This window comes from Zingiber officinale, chromosome 3B (genome assembly GCF_018446385.1).
Source record: "Zingiber officinale cultivar Zhangliang chromosome 3B, Zo_v1.1, whole genome shotgun sequence".
Taxonomy (NCBI): domain Eukaryota; kingdom Viridiplantae; phylum Streptophyta; class Magnoliopsida; order Zingiberales; family Zingiberaceae; genus Zingiber; species Zingiber officinale.
In genome coordinates, this window is record NC_055991.1 from 14,871,290 (window position 1) to 14,887,480 (window position 16,191).

Genomic DNA, 16,191 nt, shown 5'->3' on the forward strand with positions numbered 1-16,191 from the left:
GTTTTGTAAAGATGTCAGCTAAGTTTGATTTTGACTCAACATAGTTGAGTACAATGTCACCCTTAGCTACATGATCCCTTACAAAGTGGTGTTTTACTTCTATATGTTTAGTCCTTGAGTGATGAATTGGGTTTTTTGTTAGATTTATTGTACTTATGTTATCGATTGAAATTTTTGTTTTTTGATATTCAAGTTGATAGTCTTTAAGGGTATGCATCATCCATAGTAATTGAGATGTGCATTCACCTAGTGCTATATATTCAGCTTCAGTGGTAGATAAGGCAACACAGTGTTGCTTCCTACTTGACCAACTTACTAGGCAGTGCCCTAAAAATTGACAACTGTCACTTGTGCTTTTTCTATCTAGCTTGCACCCGGCATAGTCAGAGTCAGAGTAGCCGGTTAGATCAAGGGTGCAAGATCTAGGGTACCAAAGTCCTACGTTTAGGGTTCCCTTAACATACCTAAGGATTCTTTTTACTATGGTTAAGTGAGACTCTTTTGCACAAGATTGGTATCTTGCGCACATACCTACTGCAAAGATGATGTCTGGTCGACTTGCAGTTAGGTACAGTAGACTTCCTATCGCACTTCGATAGTATTTCAAGTCTACTGGTTTACCTTCTAAGTCTGAGTCAATTTTAACATTAGTAGCCATTGGTGTATTAATGATTTTTGAGTTTTCCATTCCAAATTTACTAATTAATTCCTTAGCATATTTGGTTTGATAAATATAAATTCCATCTTTGGTTTGCTTAATTTGTAACCCTAAAAAGAAATTAAGTTCACCCACTAGACTCATTTCAAATTCATTTTCCATTAGTTTGGTAAATTCTTTTAGAAATTTTGAGTTGGTTGATCCAAAAATAATATCGTCAACGTAAATTTGGGCTATAAAGATGTCGTTTTCAAAGGTTTTTACAAAAAGGGTTGGATCTATTTGACCTTGGTTGAACCCTTTTGATATTAGATAGTTGGATAGTCGTTCATACCAAGCTCTAGGTACTTGTTTTAGTCCGTATAGGGTCTTTTTTAATCTGAAGACATAATTTGGATGTTCTATATCTTCAAATCCTGGGGGTTGGCCTATGTATACTTCTTCTTTTATGAATCCGTTTAAGAATGTGGATTTTACATCCATTTGAAATAGCTTGAATCCTTTGTGTGCTGCATAGGCCAACAACATCCTGATGGATTCAAGTCTTGCTGCAGGAGCATAGGTCTCATCATAGTCTAGCCCTTCTATTTGATTGAACCCTTTGGCTACTAACCTGGCTTTATTTCTTACTATTTCACCTTGATCATTTAATTTGTTTCTAAAAACCCATTTAGTGTCAATTATGGTTTTGTTAATGGGTTTAGGCACTAATTCCCTTACCTGATTTCTTTCAAATTGGGTCAATTCTTCTTGCATTGCTATAGTCCAATCTGGGTCTGGTAGGGCTTCTTCTATGGTTTTGGGTTCAATTTTTGAAATTAGGGCTATTTGACTCTGGTTTCTATAGGATGACCTAGTTCTTACTCCTACAGTTGGATCACCCAAGATTTGGTCAGATGGGTGATTTGTGCTTGTTCTGGTTGGTCGTATGTCATTTGAATTAGTGATTTGTTCTTCAGATTCAATAGGTTCAGGTTGAGTTTCGTCATCTTCTCTGTTTATTGGATTAGCATTTTCTGTATCTTCAGTTTCATCTATAATGTCTTCATCAAATTTTATATTTGTTGTTTCTTCTACTTTTAGGGTATTCTTGTTATATACTCTATATGCTCTACTAGTGGTTGAGTACCCTAAAAATATTCCTGGGGTTGTTTTTGATGTAAATTTTCCTAAGTAGTCTTTAGTGTTTAAAATAAAGACTTTACACCCAAATACTTTTAAATAGTTTAAGTTAGGAATTTTATTATAATAAATTTCATAGGGGGGTTTATTTTGAAATTTGTTAATTAAGATCCTATTTTGAATGTAGCATGCTGTACTAACTGCTTCAGCCCAGAATTGATTAGATAGATTATATTCGTTTAACATGGTTCTAGTAGCTTCTTATAAGGTTTTGTTTTTACGTTCTACTAAACCATTTTGTTGGGGGGTTCTGGGGCAGGAGTATTCATGTTTGTATCCATTTATCTCACAAAATTCAGTGAAGTTGTGATTTTCAAATTCTCCTCCATGATCACTCCTTATCCTTTTAATTTTAGTATCTTTTTCATTTTCTGTTAGTTTGCAAAAATTACTAAATTTTTCAAAGGTTTCATCTTTTGTTTTTAGAAATTTTACCCAGGTGAACCTGGAGTAGTCATCAATTATAACTAAGCAATACTGGTTCTTGCTTAGTGATTTGGCTCCATGTGAATCAAATAGATCTAGGTGAAGGAGCTCAAGTAGATAGGTAGTTCTAACCGTATTGGTTGACTTGTGGGTGGACTTGGTTTGTTTTCCTTGTTGACATGCATTACAGATTGAGTTTTCAATAACTTTTAATTTGGGCAACCCTCTAACTAGTCCATTTTGACTCATTTTTTAAATGAGTCTTGTGTGAGTGTGACCGAGTCTTCTGTGCCATAACTCAGTTTCCTCTTGTTGTGTTAAAAAAACACTTTATTGAGGATGATGGTAGATAAATAGTGTAGACATTATCTTTCCTAGTGCCCTTAAGTATGATTTTTGGATTATCGACATGTTTGACTATGCATTCAGACTTGGTAAAATTGACTGAATAACCAGTATCGCATAGTTGACTTATACTTAACAAATTAAAATTAAAATTTTCAACTAACAGTACTTTTCGAATAATAAAATCAGAATTAAGTTCGATATTACCTTTTCCGATTACTTTCAGTTTTCCATCGTTGCCGAATGCAACTGATCCTAGGTTCTTTAGTTTTAGCTTAGTGAACTTCAACCTATCTCCAGTCATATGTCTGGAGCATCCACTGTCCAACATCCAATGATCCAATTCCTACACATAAAGTAGTTGATGGATCAAAAGACATTTTGATTGAAGTAAGTCCCTAATTTAGCATCTTACCTAATCTGAGTTAATTTTATGGGGGTTTGTTTGGTGATTTGATGTTTAATTGAGAATTATTTTAAATTAATTCAATCTTGAAATTGTTTAAGTTAAGTAATTTGGAGGAATATTTAAATTTTAATTTGCTTAGTCATCTCACCCGATGTATATTTTCAATCAGGGGATCCTATTATTTTGTGAGATGAATTAGTTCAATTTATAGGGTTATGTTTAACTTTATGTTAGATTCGGGTTTAGCTTTGGGTTCAACAAGTAAGCATTCTTTGGATAAACTTCTGGGCTATGGTGAGTCACAAGGAGCTCATTAAAGTAACCATGCCTTCGAGGTTTCCCAAATAGTCCTACCCATTGAGCTTAATACTAAACCTTGGTCTAACTAGTTAGGATCCATTTAAGGGTAGCTTCGGTTAGTTCCACTTGGCCAAATGCACCAGGTCGAAGCCATATCTTCCTAGACATGCGATGCCCAAGTTTTCCCAACGTACTATCATCCAAAAACTTCACCAGTACTGTGCTTCAAGTTAAAATTTAACCCTTTTTAATCTATCCTTATTTACCCATACGGGTAATCTACTCTTGTTTACCCATTTCAGGTAGATTAAGTTCGGTTACCCTGTCGGGTAAATAGATTTCGGAGTTGTCAGCTATTCTGGACCCTCCATCTATTTGATTTTTGAGTTTTAAATTTTAAAATTTCAATTACGAATTTTGAATTTTGAGTTTTAGATTTATTTTGAATTTTGAGTTTTAGATTTATTTTAAATTTTGAGTTTTGAGTTTTAGATTTATTTTGAATTTTGAGTTTTAGATTTTGAATTTTGAGTTTTATTTTGAATTTTGAGTTTTAGATTTATTTCGAATTTTGAGTTTTAGATTAATTTCGAATTTTTAATTTTGAGTTTTAAGTTTTAATTACGAATTTTGAATTTGAATTTTAAGTTTTAATTACGAATTTTGAATTTGAATTTTAAGTTTTAATAACGAATTTTGAGTTTGAATTTTAATTGTTTTTCTGCTAACTCCCCCTGGATCATAGCCTCGATAAGGTTTATCGAGGTAATATATTTGATCCTTAGGAATCCAGTAATGTCCAAGTCCTACTTGATTGATCAGATTGGACTTGGCAACCCAAGCTTGGACTGATTTACTATTTGGTTTGTTTATTAAGGATAGGTAAGATTTATATTTCTTTTTATATCCTAGTCCAGTTCGATTGTAGATTGCCCTTTGAGTTCCAAGAATCAAGTCAAGATTCTTGGATCCCAAGGAAAATCGCTCTAGGGTTGTTTTCAAATCCTTGACTTGACTTTTCATATTGGAATTCTCTTCCTCAAGTTTTTGAACTTGAGTTGAGGTTCCAGTCTGAACTTGATCAGTTAAGGATTCGTTGTTAGGCGTTTCTTTAAGGAGTGTTACCTCCTTTAGAAGCGCTTTGATTCGAATCTTAGACTTAGCTACTTTATGCATTAAATAATTAATTAAACTATATAAACGACTTTTACTTACAGAGGGGTTCGGCCCTTCGGAAACGGATGAGGATCCGTGGCTTCTCTCGGACTCGGCTTCCGATTCGTCCTCACTTCCGGATCCGTTGGTGTAGTCCCGGGCTGTCAAGGCGAGAAAGTTTGTCTATTCTATTTCTTCGTCATCGGATTCCTCGGAAGAAGACTCGTCCCATGTTGCCTTCAATGCTTTCTTTCTTTTGGGTTTCTTTGGATCCTTCTGGTTCGGGCAATTTGCCTTGATGTGACCCTTTTGATTGCATCCGTAGCAGGTCACTTCGAATTTAACCTTCGAGCTTGGTTGGGCTTCTTTAGATTGAATGGCCTTTCTGAGATCCTTTTTGTTGAAGCCCTTCTTTTTGCAGAGCTTCTTTACTAAGTTGACTATTTCGGTTGTAAGTTCATCATCGTCTTCTGAGTCAAGTTCTTCTTCTGACTCCGGTTCGGTTCTCCGCTTGATTTTTGACTCACGCGATTTTCCCTGTTCCTGCAACCAAAGCCAACCCTTTCTCGGTCGGGCGTGCATTAGTCTGTTCATGAAGTTCGAGTTCTGCAAAAAGTTCATCTAGTTTAATGGTAGATAAGTCCTTGGAGACCTTGTAGGCATCTACCATGGATGCCCACAAGGTGTTCCTTGGAAAGGGGTTTAGAGAATACCTTATGATGTCCCGGTTGTCTACCTTCTGTCCAATTGCATGAAGACCATTGAGCAGATCTTGAATCCGGGCATGAAGTTGGGCAGCTGTTTCACCTTCCTACAATTTGATGTTAAATAATTTATTAAAAATTAGGTCTCTTTTACTTACTTTGGTGTCGGATGTCCCTTCGTGAAGTTCAATTAATTTCTCCCACAACTCTTTGGCACTGCTGAAGGGGCCGACGCGGTTGAGTTCTTCTTTTGATAGGCCACACTGGAGGGTGCAGGTTGCCTTGGCATTAGCTTCAACTTTCTTGATACAAGATGCATCCCAGTCCTCGTACAGTAGGTGTTATTCCTGGTCTCAGCATTAGGAGCATCAGTCTGACTCGTTCTTTCACTGTACTTACTAACTCTAGGCAAAGACGAGCTAGCCGATTGAATCTTTTGACCGCCTCTTCTACTGATAGGTCACCTTGTCTGAATTCTATAAGTTTCTCATACTGTTTATTGGTGATCCGTTGACGGAAGACTTCTTCGTAAAACTCTGTCTCGAAGTCAACCCAGCTCATCTGGTTGACTGCTCTCTTACTCTTAACTTGCTCCCACCACATACTAGCACCTCCAGATAGGCAGAAAGAGACACACTTAATGGTATCAACCTTCTCGACTTCTGGTCAGTCAAGAAGCTCCATTGTGCTCTCAAATGTCTTGAACCAAGCCTGGGCATCCCAGGGCTCAGTCGTGCTTGAGAATCTTTCTGGTTTCAGCTTCATCCACTGGATGAGGTATGCTTCTTGTCTTCTGAGGTGCTGTGACGACTCCCATGGTAGCTGGTGGAACCTCAGTTACCACTGGAGTCTCCACATTTACTGTTGGAGGAGTGGAAGGATCTGGTTACTGATTTACCATCAGATTGGCAATTACTTGCTGCTGCTCTACTACTTGTCTCTGGAGTTGGGTAACAACTTCAGAGAGATTGGGTTCAATTTATCTAAACCCTTCGTTCTTCTGATCTTGATTCTCAGTACGAACGGTACGGGGGCATCCTCTTCTTGACATCTAGTTATGCAGAGAAAAAGACTTGATATCTTCTCTATCCTTTCTAAACATAATCCTTTCTAAACATACATATGTGTGAATAAAGAGAAACAAAACTTCTATCTTACTAAAGCGCATATAAGCAATTACTCCATACTGCAAATAATAAAGAAAGCATAAAAGGAAAAACTTAAATACTTTCTAACTTGAAAACGGCAAGGATGATGCTGATGTGTGTGATGCTGGAGAATGGGACGCTGCTCTGATACCAACTGTAACGACCACCCTTCTTACTACTACTACTACTCTCTAAGAGTGATCGTTACTTAACTACTAACTCTACTTAACCGGTATAATTAAAAACCACGAGAAATCTCTACCGAATAATTTCGGCAAAATCTCCCCTGTACCGATGACTAAATCATCAATACAAACAAACTATACTCAGCCACAGGCGGCTGGAACATATATCTTCACAACCACGCAATATAATATCACAAATAAAAGAAAGAAACTACCCTAATAATAGCAAACAACAATATCACTCCATCAATAGAACCCAACTACAAATGCGGAATAAACTTAATTACAATTTTGACTCATAATAGCATTTAAAGAAAACTAAAGAACTCTAAACAGAAAAGTCTTAACAATTCCTTAGCAAACTCTTGATCTCCCCATAGTCCAACCATCACACACCTTCATCACCACCACCTTGTCGCCTTCCTTACTAAATCTTTTCCTTTCCTTTATCTGCAGTAGGAGGAAGTGCAGTCTATAAGCATAAAGCTTAGTGAGTGTTATCTACTCACAAAAACTCGATATGCATGTATATAAATAAAAACATGCTAAAACTGAATGCTAACATATAAAACTACTCATGCTCATATATAGCAAAGGAATCATGCTAACTGAAATACTAAACATGTATAGCTAATCATGCTCATAAGAATAAAACTATAATAGCATGCTGAAAGCAAATAAAACTAAACATGCTGAATAATCTAATAGCAAGAAACAAATAAAACTACTACTGAATGCTTCAAACAACAAGAAACTAAACTTTCTAATTCTAAACATATTTGAAGCTTGTTTCATTTGTTTCAAAACTTATACTTTAATACTTCAAAATAATAATAAACTTCTTTTGGGCCCGACATTGTACCACTTTGCGCGCATTCTTAATATGAATCGAGGTAGCTAATCCCGAAACTACTAAGATACTTCTAGGCCTTGTGCCTAGGGGCATCTTGGAGCCCATCCCTTGGACCTTGTGTCCGGTACATGCCCTTTAAAAGTAAAATACTTTCTTTTTAACTATAACTTCTTTATACTTGCCCTTACTTGGCATTTAAGCAAACACCTTGTGTGCGCTTTTGATATTCAATATTCTGGAATTGAAATCAAGTCTAAACCTTAGTCTTTCTTGCTTATAGTTCTTAAAGATAGAAACTCATGCTTATGTAATAGCAAAGAAACTAATAACTGCATGCTCAAGATATTCTAATAGCAAAAGAGACTAAAAAGTATCACCGTGCACATCTAATGGCAAAGGAAACTGATCATGCTTAATTAATAGCAAATGGAAAATTGCTCATGCTTATAGAATAACAAAGAAACTAAGTTTGCAATGGTATTAAATAGACTTGATCACGCTTAATATATATCAAGAAAGCTCACACTAAGTACTTGGATTAAGGGCTGTTCGTGCCCAACTAATAACAAGTGAAAGCTAGAAAATCTGCTTATGCATATCTAATAGCAAATGGAAGCTACTGTGTTCAGCTAATAGAAACCGAACCTAAGGTTGTTCATGTTATTCAAGAAAACCAAGAAACTAATACTACACTTAGAAGGAATTTAAATCTGTGTCAAAGAATTAATAACACAAAGTCTAGCAACATGATAAGGGTTAATAACACTAAGTCTAGTAGCATGTTAAGGATTAATAACACCACCGAACCTGCACAGCATGCTCCAACTCAAGCTAAAACCTGCTGGGATAGGGTCATATGGAAGGGTGTACTTTGCAATTCTAGACAATGAAAAGCATGTTGCTGTGAAAAACTTGATGCTTCTGAAGATGGCTCAAATGATATCCAGATTAAAGCATGAAAATTTTGTTGAGATTCTAGAATACTGTGTGGAAGGAAATATGTGTCCATAGGCCTATGAGTTTGCAACTATAGGCTCTTTACATGATGTTTTGCATGGTATGGCTATAGCATTTATCTGCTATTTCGTGTACAGCAACAGAACAACTTATAACATAACCCAATTTCATCTAACATCCAATCCTAATTCATGAATGACTAACTAACCAATTCCTACAACAATTCAACAAGAGAGCAAAACCTCTTCATAGATTAGATCAATGTTAACTATAAGGCTGTAGAATCTGGCACGCAACTTATACATTCATCTAACAACTCGGCTAGGCATTTTTGCAAACAGAGAACGATCGGAGAGATCGCAAAGAAACCTTGAGGAGAATCAAAAATCCACCGAGCATAAACCCAATTCAAAACCAAAACCAAGTCGCGAAACGACTCCTACTGCAGGTGAGAAGCAACTCACCGGGATTTGCTTGGACTTACAACCGAAGGAGAGGAAGGAGATCTAGGGTTCGGATGAGGTGAAGGTCTCGGCGATCCCTTCCTATCCGCGTGTTCTCCTTGACGAGGAGACCACGAATCCGTGAACAACTCCCGGAAAGAAGTCCTCGCCGGCCGCCGGAGACGAGCCCTAGCGCCGTCGCCCCTTTTCGCCCGAGAGAGAAGAATCGCGCCGTCGGGAGAGAAAAGGAGAGAAATTTCGAGAGAAAATTTTTAGGTTTTCCTCTCTCAACTTAACCTCTTTTTATAACCTAGGGTTATTTTATTAAATATTATACCTTAAATATAACTCGTTCTTTCCTTAATTAACAACAGCCGCTGGCACAGTTGGTTGGCTGCGTTTTGCTTAAGGCGCAGCTTACGGGTTCGAGTCTCGGCTGCAACCATTTTTCTTCCTATTTATTCCCTAATCATTAACTACTGCTTAACTAGAATATTTCCCCTTCTTTAATAAGGAACGCCCGCTAGCACAGTTGGTTAGGCCGGTTTTTCTTGGGTCACTCCGACCCGAGGTTGTGGGTTCTAATCTCACCTTCAACATTTTTTTTTAAACTTCTTTCTTTTTGTAACCCTACTAAACGACCCCCAAAAATTACGTAAAAATACTCTAAAAATTCTTTAAAATCTCTAGAATATTTTAAAAGTATTTCCAAATATTTTTATGGACTTTTAGAACTTGAAATAGGGAAAATTGGGTCGTTACAAATAGCGCTCGTGGCTATTTCGTTTTTCGAAATCGTAAAAGCTTGTTCAGAAATAACGCAGCGGAAAAGTAAATAAAGTGGACACGAAGGATTTACTTCGTTCGGAGCCTGTGACGACTCCTACTCGAAGGCCCGCGATCCTTGATCGCTTCCGGTGGGCAACAACTATAATTCGTAAAAGCTATTACACTCTAAGTACAATTTAAGCAGAAAAGAATATTGTACCGACAATAAAAAGAATAAAGCTGAAGCTCCGAATTGTCGTTGCAGCACTTCTGAGTCGAGACGTTAGCAGCTTGTCGCACGGAGAATGCTTAGAAGATCGTTGTTGTTAAAGCTGCACCTTAACCCTCCTTTTATATGAGGTTCCGGGCGCCTGGGGCCTTTCCGGGCGCCTGGAGTGTGACGTGGTCAGCCAACTAGGTTGCTCCACGTGGTGAAGTCGCGCAGGGGATAAAGTTTGGTCCCGGGCGCCCGGACCTCCAGGCGCCCGGATCCATCCCAAGCACCCGGATCCATCCCGGGCGCCCGGACCTCCTTTTTCCAGGAGCCGCTTCTCCTGCAAAACAAGGTTAGTCCGAGCAATTGCATACCCTGCAAGACAATGTTAGAATCTGATCATTCATAAGTGAAAAACAGCTGACAGTTTTGAACTGTCCGAGTTTGACTTCAGATTTCCAACCGGAAACCCTAGGTCGACCCGACACCTACTGTTCCCTCTACGGGGAACGCATCCTCACCTACTCCACTCAGGAGATTTACCTGATGTCAGTCCGGTCCTCTAGACCGACTGGACTTTTCGCCTAGGATTACCAACCCCTAGGACCTAGGGTTACCGCCCCCTAGGGTTTTTCTCCACCTAGGGTTACCACCCCCTAGGACCTAAGGTTACCACCCCTTAGGGTTTTCCTCCACCTAGGGTTACCGCCCCCTAAGACCTAAGGTTACCACCCCTTAGGGTTTTTCACCTGCCTAACCGTAGCTAGGACTTTCCTGAAACACTCATTCAAACATGTTAGATCACACACTAACTTAACTTTGAATCCTTTGCCATTATCAAAACCAAGGTTCGATCGTCGGATGCTTCCCGCACCAACACTTCCATCCTCAGACAGATGGTCAGACGGAGCGAGTAAATCAGGTACTAGAAGATATGCTCCGCGCATGTGCCCTAGATTTCAGAGGAAGTTGGTGCAAATATCTGAGTCTAGCGGAATTTGCATACAACAACAGCTATCAGGCCACCATCGGCATGGCACCTTACGAGGCTCTCTATGGGCGGAGGTGTAGATCTCCAATCTGCTGGTATGAGAGTGGTGAACAGAAAGAACTAGAACTTCAGACAGATCTAGTGGCAGATACCACAGCAGCTATACAGCAGATCCGCCAGCTCAGAGCCGCCAGAAAAGCTATGCTGATACACGGCGCAGACCTTTAGAGTTTTCAGTTGGGGATTCAGTGTTCCTCAGAGTAGCTCCCATGAAGGGAGTAATGCGTTTTGGGAAAAAGGGTAAGCTAAGTCCCAGATATGTGGGACCATACCCTATTAGCAGAAGAGTGGGCAAGGTAGCATATGAGTTAGAACTACCCCAGGAAATGTCAGCTGTCCACAACGTATTTTATGTCTCTATGCTGAAAAAACATATCCCAGATGCCACCCAGGTGATTGAGCCTCAGCAGGTACAAGTCCGCGAAGACCTCAGCTATGACAGTCGGCCTATTCAGATAATAGACCGAGCAGTTAAGAAATTGCAGAACAAAGAAGTACCATTAGTGAAAGTAATTTGGCAAAGTCACACAGCAGAAGAGGCAACCTGGGAGACAGAAGCCGGTATGAGACAGAAGTACCCAGAGTTATTCTAAGTTCGAGGACGAAATTTTTATAAGGTATGGGGGATTGTAACGCCCGAAAAATTCTCAAAACTATTTTAGAAATATTCTATGATTTTTATGAAATTTTAGGATATTTTTACATAATTTTTAGAGTAGCAGAAGTAGCAAAAACAAATAGAAACCGAAAAAGGCCTAAGCGGGAATTGAACCCAAGACCTATGGTTTAGGTATAATTCTAGTAACCAGTTGAACCCAGCAGGGTCATGCTGAAAGGAAAGGGAGGCAATTAAATTTATATTAGAGTTGGGCCGAATTAGATCACTTAGTATAAATAAGAAATAATTGAGTGAAGGGTTATTTGGATCGTGATTTTTCCTCTCCTCAAAACCTCACCACCGCCCACCTCTCTTTTCTTCCTCTCTCGGCGCCAACCACAAGGAAGGCTAGGGTTCCGCCCAAGGGCACCTTCCAGCGACGACTTCGACACGAGGACGCTCCCCTCCGCGAGAGGAACGCGTGGACGCGAGAAGATCGTCGAAAGGATCGTCTCCTTCGGAGATCTAGCGATTAGAATCGTAAGAAAATCCGAACAGGAGGTAAGAGACCCCTCACCTATAATATAAGTAGCTTCCGTGTGAATTCCATGATTTAGTTAGTAGTATATAGCTTTTCGGCACAAAAGATGCGAAGTAGCGCATACCAAGTGTTCGATTAAATTACTAGCACAGCTAAAATGCAACTTAGGCATTGTGATAGCTTAGTTAAATGCAATAGGAGCATTTCACAGCTCATATAGTCTTGCTACAGCTTTTACAGGACTAGATGTCCAATGGGTGGGCTCCCACAGTCGCCTCTAGGTTTAGATAACCTAGTTCGGGGTTTAGACAACCTAGTAAAAGCAAGACAAGAATTTATTAGCTTATGTTCAGTATTTTACTTTCTCAGTGGTACTGTACTGGATTAGATATCCATTGGGTTGGACTCTCATAGTCGTCCCTAGGTTCAACTAACCTAGTAACCCTACTAAATTCGGGACTTGCAAACCTGGGTCTAGTTGGGGATGCGCGCACAGCAAAATACAGTTGCCGGGCCCAAACAGCAGCTTGATTATTATTTTAATCTACTTATGAATATAGTTTTCAAACATCACAAATTAGTCATGTGAGTTCAGTCAGCTTTAGCATCAGATTAGTATTAGCTTAGCTCAGTTTTATATCAGTTTAGTTTTTTGTTGGTACAACATGATAGTTTATGACTAGTTCTATTGCTATGATCAGTTTCATTTCTATGTGTTGTATGACATGCCATGTTCAGCATATTCAGTATGTTCTTTTCAAATAGCATGTTTTCAAAGCATGATTTGCATCGTTTGCATGTTTTAGTGAGGTAGATGGTTTCTTACTAAGCGAAAGCTTACAGATACTTCCTTTTCCTTATACTACAGATAAAGGTAAAGGAAAGATGGACTAGCGGAGGCTGGAGGTCAATGCAATGATGAAGATGTGTGTGGAAGGAACCTGGAGTAGAGATCTTGGAGAAACTAGCAAACTAAAACTTTAGTTTTACATAACGTTATTTCCGCATTTTTAGTTATTTTGATGCATGAATCATGAAAGACATGTTTAGATTGTTAGTAATCATGCTTAGAATGTCAGTTAAATGTTGTTAGTATGTTTATAGCCATGTTAGAACTCACGTGTATGAATTTGGCACGAAACCGTGCTGAAATCAGAGTTCTGGTATGAAATCAGAAACCCCAATCGATCGGTCGATCGATTGGAGACTTCTCAATCGATCAGCCGATCGATTGGGGAGTTCGTACCGCGAACAGTAGGCTTCTGGATCGATCAGCCGATCGATCCAGCAAATTCTGTCGCGAACAGTAGGCTCTGGGATCGATCACTGGATCGATTGGTCAGTCTGGATCGATCAGCATATCAATCCAGAATATTGGCCCGAGCACAGTAGCGTGCTGGATCGATCACTGGATCGATCCAACCTAACTTCCGCATACAGTAGCCACCTGGATCGATCCGGCCATTCCAATCGATCCGTGGATCGATTGGGAGGCCTGACATCAGCAAGAAACTCTTAGTTAAGTTCCTTGACCATTGGGGGATGTAATATATGTCATGAATAGCTTAGATTACACCCTTAGAACCAAGAAATGATGATAGTTTAGCAAAATTTTAAATAGTACAGTTCCGCAACTAGGTTTGATGATGGTTATGGAATAGTTAGCACAGCATAATGTAACGATTCGGCCTTACAGCTTAGTTAGTAGAAGGTGGATCGTTACATCAATGGGCTATTTATAATAAAGCAGGATTAGAGTATAAGCCCATACAACACGAAATGAAGTTTATGTCCTTGATCAGTAGAAATACAATCTCTTGAACTAATACTACTAAGGCATGAATATCTAAATCATTCATTGACAACACTATTGGACATAAAATTTTGGTACCAAAATATTTAATTTTTCATATTTGAGCAGGTATATGCCGAAAAAGCATTCAACAACATGGTTGATAGATAGCGGGTGCTCTAGGCATATGATAGGAGACTCATCAAAGTTCTCATCATTTAGGAACAAGAGTAAAGGTACTATTTCTTTTGGAAATAGTGGGAACTTAAGGCAATATGTATAGGTCATATTGAAGTTTCTAAACAATTTAAGATCAAAAATATTTTTCTAGTCAAAGGTACGACTTTTAACTTTTTAAATATTAGTCAACTACGTGATTCAAACTATAGAGTTGAGTTTAACTTATCTCAATGTCTAATTAAGCATAGTAAACTAAATATCACTATGCTTAAAGGTTATAGGACGACAAATAATATTTATCAAGTTGATCTATATGGTGCCACTAATATATTTTCTAAGTATTTTATGTCTAAAGAAGAGAAGACTTGACTTTGATATCGAAGACAAGCATATACCAACATGAGGAACATTAAGAGATTATCAAAAAAGGGTTGGTGTAAGGATTGCCAAAGTTGAAATTTTAAAAGGACAAATTATGTGATGCATGTCAAAGGGTAAGCAAATCAAAGTTGCCTACAAAGGTACAAATGTCGTGCATAGATCTACTACTTTAGAGCTTTTACATATGGATTTGTTTAATAGCAGCAAGTAGAAGTCAATGAATGATAGTAGATATTATTTTGTTATTGTTGATAATTATACTAGATATATTTGGATATTTTTTCTTGAAATATAAAAACCAAACCTTAGATATCTTTACTGCTTTTTGTAAAAATGTAGAAAGCTAAAAGAATCATATACTAAACTATATAAGAAGTGATCATAGAAACAAGTTTAGAAATGATAGGTTTTCTGAATTTTGTCAAGAAAAAGAATACAAACATGAATTTTTAATTCCTAGAGTACCACAACAATATAAAGTTGTGGAAAAAAGAATAGGATCCTGCAAAGAGACGGTTAGGTGTTAAATGAATACTCACTTCCTATTCATCTTTAGGCTGAGACCATAAATACCACATGCTACATTCAAAATTGAACTTTGATCAACAGATTTTTAAGCAAAATGCCACCTGAACTCTGTTTAGAAAAATCTCCAACAATCAAACATTTTAGGGTGTTTGATTATAAGGTTTATATCTTGAACGCTAAGAATCAATTAGAAAAAATTGCGGACAAGGCTGATGAGAGTATTCTAGTTGGATACTCTAGTTTTAGCAAGACCTATAGAGTTTATAACAAGAGAACACGCTTAGTAGAAGAATTCCTAAATGTCGTTTTTGAAGAAAATCTATTATCAAACGTAACATAAAGAATTGATGATGATGCCTTATCTGAACTTAAGAAATTAAATTTAGAAGAAAGCAACGATCAAGGGAGAGTTAAGAAAGAATCCAAAAATGAACATGGTCAAATAGAAGGGCTGTCACTTGAGGATGTGGTCAACACAACTCAAGTACCAAGATCTACTAGGACGAATTCAAATCACCCTTTAAATCAAGTTGTAGGTAACATTTCTCAAGAGGTGAGTGTTGGGGACCATTGGCCGGCTAGAAGGGGGTTGAATAGCCCTACACAAAATCAAACAAACACCCTTCTCGGACTTTTAAAAGAACACTTGGTAAATTAAATAAAGAAGGAAACTAAAAAGACGAGGCTCACGAATTTGACTTGGAATGGATCACACTAAGTATCTCCTTCAAATGGAAAAGCCTCTTATAGCAGTGAAAGCACAGAAATGAGAAGCTAAATGGACACTAAAGCTCTTACAAGTGTTGTATACAGAAATTACTTGTTGATATTAAGCTTCTGGAGTAAGGTTGTATTTATAGCCTTGGTTAGAGTGCCTGGAAGGGTTCCAGGCACATAGAGTGGGATAAAAAGTTATCCCCGACGTAACGGTCAAACTCCATGTCATTGTGGATAAAAACAGGGTTCCGGGACCCCGGAGTCCGAGCGCCCCGACTGGAAAAAGTCAACAACATTGACTTTTTTCGCTCGGGTTTTCTACTCCGGCTCCGTTCGCCTTAGTCCGGGTCTTTCACTCGCTTGGGTGATCTCGACCATCCGGAATAGGGTTTACCCGAATCCAACTTCTGGCCTTCTCGAGCAGGCTTCCGCTCCGGCATCTCGTCCCTCAGAATCATCGCGTGCTTCCTTCTGGTTCGCCAACGTACTCATCCCTAGCTCTTCGTCCCTCGGACACACCGAGCCCGTCAGCTCTCTCCCATGCCTACCTTCTCACTATCTGTGTCTATTGCTCCTCGACCAATCTTCTGCTCCGTCTTCTCGTCCCTCGGAATCACCGCACACTTCCTTCTCGTCCGCCGGTGTACTCTTTCGCA